Raw genomic sequence first — 7,221 nt, 5'->3', positions numbered from 1 at the left:
GCTGGCCTGCCTACCTCCCCAGAACCCCCATTGTCCTCTCCTGACTGCTGGCCTGCCTACCTCCCCAGCAATGTACTCTAGATGCTTGCAGTTTCCCCTGGTCACCGGCTCATGATCCATCTCCCCTCATGGCAGCTTATCCACCCCCAACAGGTAACTCAAAACCCACCTACCTTAATCCCTCCAGTAACTGGCTGTAGCCAATTTTACTTAACCAATAATTTTAAATCACAGAACAAGGTCTGTACAACAAAAGCTTGTAAAAGTAAGAGTTCACTGGTTGGCCTAGACCTTCTGGTACAGAGTTTAGCATTACAATACATAGCAACAGACCAACCCTCAACTTATCTCAGAGGCAGCCCTGGTTCAGGACAAGTACACGTTCCGCGTTAAGGCTTGGTATCACCGAAGCAGAAGCGAAATGCATTCTTCTGAAAGGAAAGCCAGATAGCAAAAGTGCAATCAAAAGGATTGGTGGATTGGAAGTTCAAACCTGAGAAACTTGACACTTGCTCTGTCTGTGCTTTAGCTCCTCTCTGTCAGGAGTTCCTTCTTCCCCTTCCCCAGGAGAGTGGACTCACCTACTCTGTGAGGACTAGTCCATCCCTAGTCTAACACCACGGACCTGCCTAGCTGTTAGCTGGCCCTCAGCACGTGTTCATCACTCAAGCATCCCTCCATTGTCCTTCAAGTCATTTCCACCTGCAGTGACACCCTTAGGCTGGAAGGCAGTAATTACTGAGGTAGTTCCTCAGCGGCAGGGAAGTAACTGTCTCCTCTTGCACCTGCTAGCTTTTCTCCCCTCCTTCCACCCACATTCTGTACCCTCAGCCTCCTACCTGAGTGAGCATAGACTGCCTCTTATTTGAAAGGAGATAAAACCGCAGGGACCAAATGATGCAGCACACGATGACACAGACTACAATCTGATCAGTAAGGCTTTGGTTGGCTTCCAGGCTTTCAACTTCACACCACCCCCTCCCACATCTATCCCTTTACCTCTGTGGGTTGTAGCCAGAGCCCCTCCTGCAGCCTGGTCTAACTCTTGGGAATGATTTTCAGTAAAATTCTAACTGATTAGTTGTGTTCTCCTAAGCCTTAGAATGAATATAGGCCATAAAGGTATACTCAGGGTATTTTGTATCTGTTAAAGGTTTAACAGCAAGCTCTTGATTATGTATGTAACCTTGCCAGGTGCATGCCTTTAATCCTAGAATTTGAAAGGCAGGCAGGCAAATTGCTGTAAATCCTAAGTCACCTAGGAAGTTCTAGGCTGGCCAGGGATACACAGTGAGACCCTGTATCAAAGAAAAACAAAATAAAAAGGGAAGTTAGCTGGGGCTGGTGTGATGCTTAAGGCACTTGCTGTTAAGGCTGGCATCCTGAGTTCCATCCCTGGGACCCACATGGTATCAGGAGAGACTGGACTTTTGTAAATTATTTTCTACCTCTGTACACATTGTGTGCTGTGGCATAAATATGCACCCCACACACAGACACATACACAAATAAGTGTAATTTTAATTTAAAAAAAAGTAACATGTTGTATCACTTCCCATGAGGGAAGGGCCAAGTGGAGTTAAATGGCTCCACAAAGATGCCTGGCTCTGCCTTTGGTGACCACCTGTCTTCCCACAATGCAAGCAACAAAAACCAATTTTGTACTTGAATTTCAGATGGTGCAACTGGGACCCATACTACGCTGTCTACCACCATACCGAGATCCTCCACATTTCAGTAACTCAGCACAACTGTCTGGTTTGGTTTGTTAGTTCTGGTAGTGTGAGAGCTTTCCAGAGCATCCTGAGTACGCAAGTCTCTTCTAAGATAGCTGTCTAGTTCTCTTTCACCTCTTCTCTGCCAGGTGCCCCAGTCTCTGTCCATGGATGCCTCTTTCCTCCTGACCAAGGTCTCTGTGTGAGGTTAGTGCCGAGTAAGCACAAGCTCGCTTGAACAGGACTGTCTGAGAGGTGGGCTGACTGATGGTGGGTTACAAGCTTCTGGGCTGCTGAGCCAGCATTGAACATAAAACCTAAGAGGCTGTGATTTCCTTGATTGCACGTTCAGCGCGGTCAGAGAGTATTCGAAAACCTGATGCCCTCCTTGCTACAATCTGTACAGTGCTGTCTCAGCGGGCTGTCCCAGACCATCAGGCCTGAACACTGAACAACAGGCCCAAGGGATGAACATTGTCACCAGGTGTCAGATGGGGAGCTCTAAGCATCTGCAGTAAGACTCTGGGAGCATTGGCACTGCCAGGATGTCTTCATGGGGCTGGAGAGGTAGTGCCTTGGTGGTTAAGAGCATGTGTTGCACTTGCAGAGAACTGGGGTTCAGTTCTGAGCACCCACAAGGTAGGTAGCTCACAGTCCTCTATAATTCCCGGTCCAGAGGATCTGACACCTCCTGACCTCTACTGCCACCAGGCACGCACATGGTACACATACATAAACATACGTGCAGGCAAAACAGTCTAAACATAAAATAAAAATAAATAAGTAAAATCGTGCCTGGGTGGTCATTTTCTCCATGCCTCGTACACAACAGGAGATGGAAAAGGGAGTACGGAGAGCACCCAGCATTGTGCACAGTCTCTCCTGCTTCTGACTCATAATCCCTTCCCAAACCCCTATCATATCTATGTGAGTGAGCCTAAGTCAAATGGATTCCTCTTCTAGAGGTAGCAAGAAGGATTTTACTCCAAACCCACCCACCCCCAGCACCAAGCTGTGCTGCCTCCACCCTTCTCCCAAGGTTATCTCTCCCTCCCCCATCTCAGGCCAATTCCAGCCGGTTTAATCCTCCCTAGAGGATTTCATCTGCAGTGTATCTCCCATCAGAAGGTCTCACCGATCTGTCTGGATTAATTCCACTCACTGCAGCGTCTCATAAGGATGACAGTGCTTTTACACTTCACTCTTTTTCCTGCTCTCTACCCCCCCTTCTTTTTTTGTTTTGTTTTGTTTTGTTTTTCGAGACAGGGTTTCTCTGTGTAGCCCTGGCTGTCCTGGAACTCATTCTGTAGACCAGGCTATCCTTGATCTCAGAAATCCACCTGCCTCTGCCTCCCAAGTGCTGGGATTAAAGGCATGCACCACCACTGCCCAGCTCTCTAACCCTTTTTATTTTGAGATATTTAAGGTTGCAGAACCTACTTCTTTGTGGGTCTTGGAGTATTTGTTTGTTTGTTTGAAATAGGGTCTCATTGTGTAGCTCTGACTGTACTGGAACTTGCTTTGTAGACCAGGCTGACTGGAAACTCTAAGAGGTCTGTCTGCCTCTGCCTCCTAGGTGCTGTGATTAAAGACAAGTGCCACCACACATGGCCATGTTTAACTCTACTTTTAAATATTTTATTTTTCTCTTCAAGGTCCATTTTTATAGAACAGAGCTTGAAACAGAAAGCAAGAATATATAACATTCATATTCCAATTTATAGGTCAATGGCTGCATACGGTTCAAGATAACTGGTTTCCCTTTCACTTCCCAATGTACGGTTTGTTGTTAATCACAAATAACATCCATTTTACGACTTGTTGAAATACCCTTAAACTTCCAAGTGAGATTTTAAAACTATCAGCCCAAATAGACATCTCAGTCATAATATGCATAGATTTGCTAAGTATTCATTAGATACAGAAAATTTACTTAGGAAGGATTACATTTTAAATTTTCTATTATGGATTCAAACTTGGAGGAAAATAGTAAATGAGGTAAACAGCCTTGAACTCTAGACTTCTTTTCCCAGAATCCCCAGCGCCAACATGCTTTAGCTTTCCCTCGCTCTTGCTTTCAACCTCTCAGCCATTCTTTTGAGAAAGAAAAAGCACAGAGAGAGCCATTTTAAGTCCACAAGATCCCTGAGTGTCCCCAATGACAAAAACTTCTCACATAAATCCAGTCAAATTGCTAAAATGGGGAGACTGGATACCACAACACTTAATCCACACCCATCATTACGATGTCACCAGCTGTAGTAGGCACAAAGACGCCCCAAAAGATGCCCTCGTCTTAATCCCTAGGATCTGTGAGTGTCTGAGGATACATGGCAGGGGGGAATGGAAGTTACTAAAGTAATTAAATTGTTCACCAGCTCATCTAAAAACAGGATGAGATTACATTGGATTATCTGGGTCAGCTCTGCAATCACACCAGTTCCTATGGTGGCGGAAGGAGAAAGAGCTCTGAGGCAGTATGAGAGGGATTCTGGCCCGCACTGTAGCCTTGATGATGGGGATGGAGAAGGGTGAGCCACAGCAGAGAGCTGGAGAAGGCAGGAGCGTGGAAATCCCGGGGGAGCTAGAGGAAATTAACTTGTGAAACTTGTGTTTCTAGAAACTACTACAGAGTCACCATGGTCACCTCCATATGAGTCCTTAGGTCGGAGCAGCTCTGGCCCGGGAGTCCTCTGTCGGGAGAGGCTGCTGTGTGAGTCCTTAGGCCGGAGCAGCTCTGGCCCGGGAGTCCTCTGGCTGGAGAGGCTGCTGGCTTGTCTGTGTCTCACAGATATTTCTGAAGCGTGCAGCAGTTATGGTGAGGGACCGTCCTCGGTTTGCTTTGTCCGTCTTCCCTGAACAGGGATCATGGAAGCAAGACCCTGTCCTTTTCAGTCATGTGTCATCGGGAACCACAGGGTGACAACAGCCATTGCAGCCACCTGTCACCTTCTGTAATTAGTGTCTTGGGAGGAATGTTTTGATGTGTGTGTGTGTGTGTGTGTGTGTGTGTGTGTGCACTCACGCATGTGTTTGTGTGAGCATACACATCCTGCTACACTTCATACCATGTTCTAAGTTTAGTACCATTGATGGCTGACAAATGAAGATTTTTCTAACTCATCACTTTTTTCTACCTTATTAATTTGTAGTTTATTGTGACATAAGGACTTTTCTTCTTCCTCATTTATTTACATTATTTTAGCTTTGTGGAGTCCTATTTTAGTCAGGCTACTAACTGCTGTGCTTGATATTTATTTTGATTTTTTTAAGATTTATTTATTATTATAAATAAGCATACTGTAGCTGTCTTCAGACAAACCAGAAGAGTGTGTCAGATCTCATTACAGGTGGTTGTGAGCCACCATGTGGTTGCTGGAATTTGAACCTTTGGAAGAGTAGTCAGTGCTCTTAACCGCTGAGCCATCTCGCCAGCCCTTGTTTTGATTCTTAATTGGTCCTGATTTGACCACAGGATTACCCTATAGCTAGCCACTGTAAGCTTTCTATAGGCACCCAACATTCTGTGGGTATTCTTACTTTTTGGGAAAATAGAGATATCTCAGATAAATCTTGTATTTTCCCTCACCTAGTCATGGACTTGGTTATTTCTACACTGAGATACATTTATTTGGGCGTGGTTTTGTTTTATGTATGTATGTATGTATGTATGTATGTATGTATGTATGTATTTAAAAGAGTCAACAGGAATCGAATTAACAAGAGGCATTTTTCTCAAATGAATGCAAAAACTTAACAAAGAGAGGTCTGGAGAGATGGCTTAGTGGTTAAGAGCACTTGCTGCTCCTGCAGAAAGCCTAAGTTTTTCCCAGCATCCACTTCAGGCGGCTCACAGCCTCCAGGGACTCTGGTGCCCTCTTCTGTACTAAGGGTTCCTGCACTCACATGCAAACAGCTACACACAGGCACATACGTTCACATAGCTTTTAAAAGCTCAACAATGATGCCACATTTTAAAACAATAGTTCAGTAGATGTGACGCCTTTAGGCAGCATCGCTCTCAGTCTCCCCCATTGACGATTGTTTTATGCTTTTTTTTTTTTTTTTTTTTTTGGTTTTTTTTTTTTTTTTTTCGAGACAGGGTTTCTCTGTATAGCCCTGGCTGTCCTGGAACTCACTCTGTAGACCAGACTGGCCTCGAACTCAGAAATCCGCCTGCCTCTGCCTCCCAAGTGCTGGGATTAAAGGCGTGCGCCACCACCGCCCGGCTTGTTTTATGCTTTATTGACAAATATTTTGCTCTTAGAGATGAGTCCTGGAACCCGTGGATTTTTACACTCTGACAGAAGCAACTGGAAATTTTACTTACGTAGGGAATGACAGTTAAAAAGAGAACACAGCTGGGCAGTGGTGGTGCATGCCTTTAATCCCAGCACTTGGGAGGCAGAGGCAGGCGGATTTCTGAGTTCAAGCCCAGCCTGGTCTACAGAGTGAGTTCCAGGACAGCCAGGGCTACACAGAGAAACACTGTCAAAAAAAAAGAACAAAAAACAAATAAATAAATAAGAGGAAACAGCACAAAACAAAACAAAGATGCATTCCCTACAGAGCAGAAGGACATGCACATGCTGGTTAGCAGATGCTTGGTGTGTGTGTGTGTGTGTGTGTGTGTGTGTGTGTGTGTGTGTACATTTGTGAGTGTATACACATACATAGATAGATCTCTAAAGCTATGACATCTGTGAAGGACAGATTGCATCTCTATGAAAAGGAGTGTTGTTAGCTTTACTGGAGAATTGATCCTATAGCAATAATTCTCAACCTTTGGATTGAGGCTCCTTTGGTGGGGGCGATGTCAAATGACTTTCACAGGAGTTGCCTAAGACAATCAGAAAACACAATATACGCATTATAATTTATAACAGCAGCAAAATTACAATTCTGAAGTGGCAATGAAAGTAATTTTATGGTTGGGGGAGTCATGACAACACAGGGAACCCTGTAGAGTCACAGACAGGAAGGTTGAGAACCACTAGTCTAGAGGATGGGCTAAGGGACACTGCTCCAGGTACAAAGATACCTGGGCAGAGGCTGCGTTAAGAGCAGCTAAGAAAGTCAGCCAGGCTCTTTCCATCGTCCAGGTGTTGAGCAGCTGTTCCTCCCCTCATGGTAACAGGGCAAGGCTGAGAGATTGGAAGGTTTCAATACTCATTTGAGGCTCTAAAGAAGCGCTCACAGAGACCTTGCAATGCTGGGACAAAAAGCAGTTACTGAACTGTGGACAACCTGTTAGTGTAGCCAGAAAACTCTGTGCTTCCTAGGCATGCATCCCTGTTTATCATTAAAATTAGCAGCATGAGGTAAAATCACCTGAGATTTCCCTAATCTCTCTCTTCCTCCTTTAAAACTGGTATCACTACACCGAATACTAGCTATTGGCTTTTTAATTTTTTTTTAAAATTTCATCAGCCCAGGCTGGCCTCAGACTCCATATGTAAAGACAATGAGAGCCTTGAACTAATTCCTGAACCTCCTGCCTCCACTT

Source organism: Mastomys coucha, unplaced genomic scaffold (genome assembly GCF_008632895.1).
Source record: "Mastomys coucha isolate ucsf_1 unplaced genomic scaffold, UCSF_Mcou_1 pScaffold1, whole genome shotgun sequence".
In the NCBI taxonomy this organism is placed as follows: domain Eukaryota; kingdom Metazoa; phylum Chordata; class Mammalia; order Rodentia; family Muridae; genus Mastomys; species Mastomys coucha.
Note: the sequence above shows the minus strand (reverse complement) of the source record.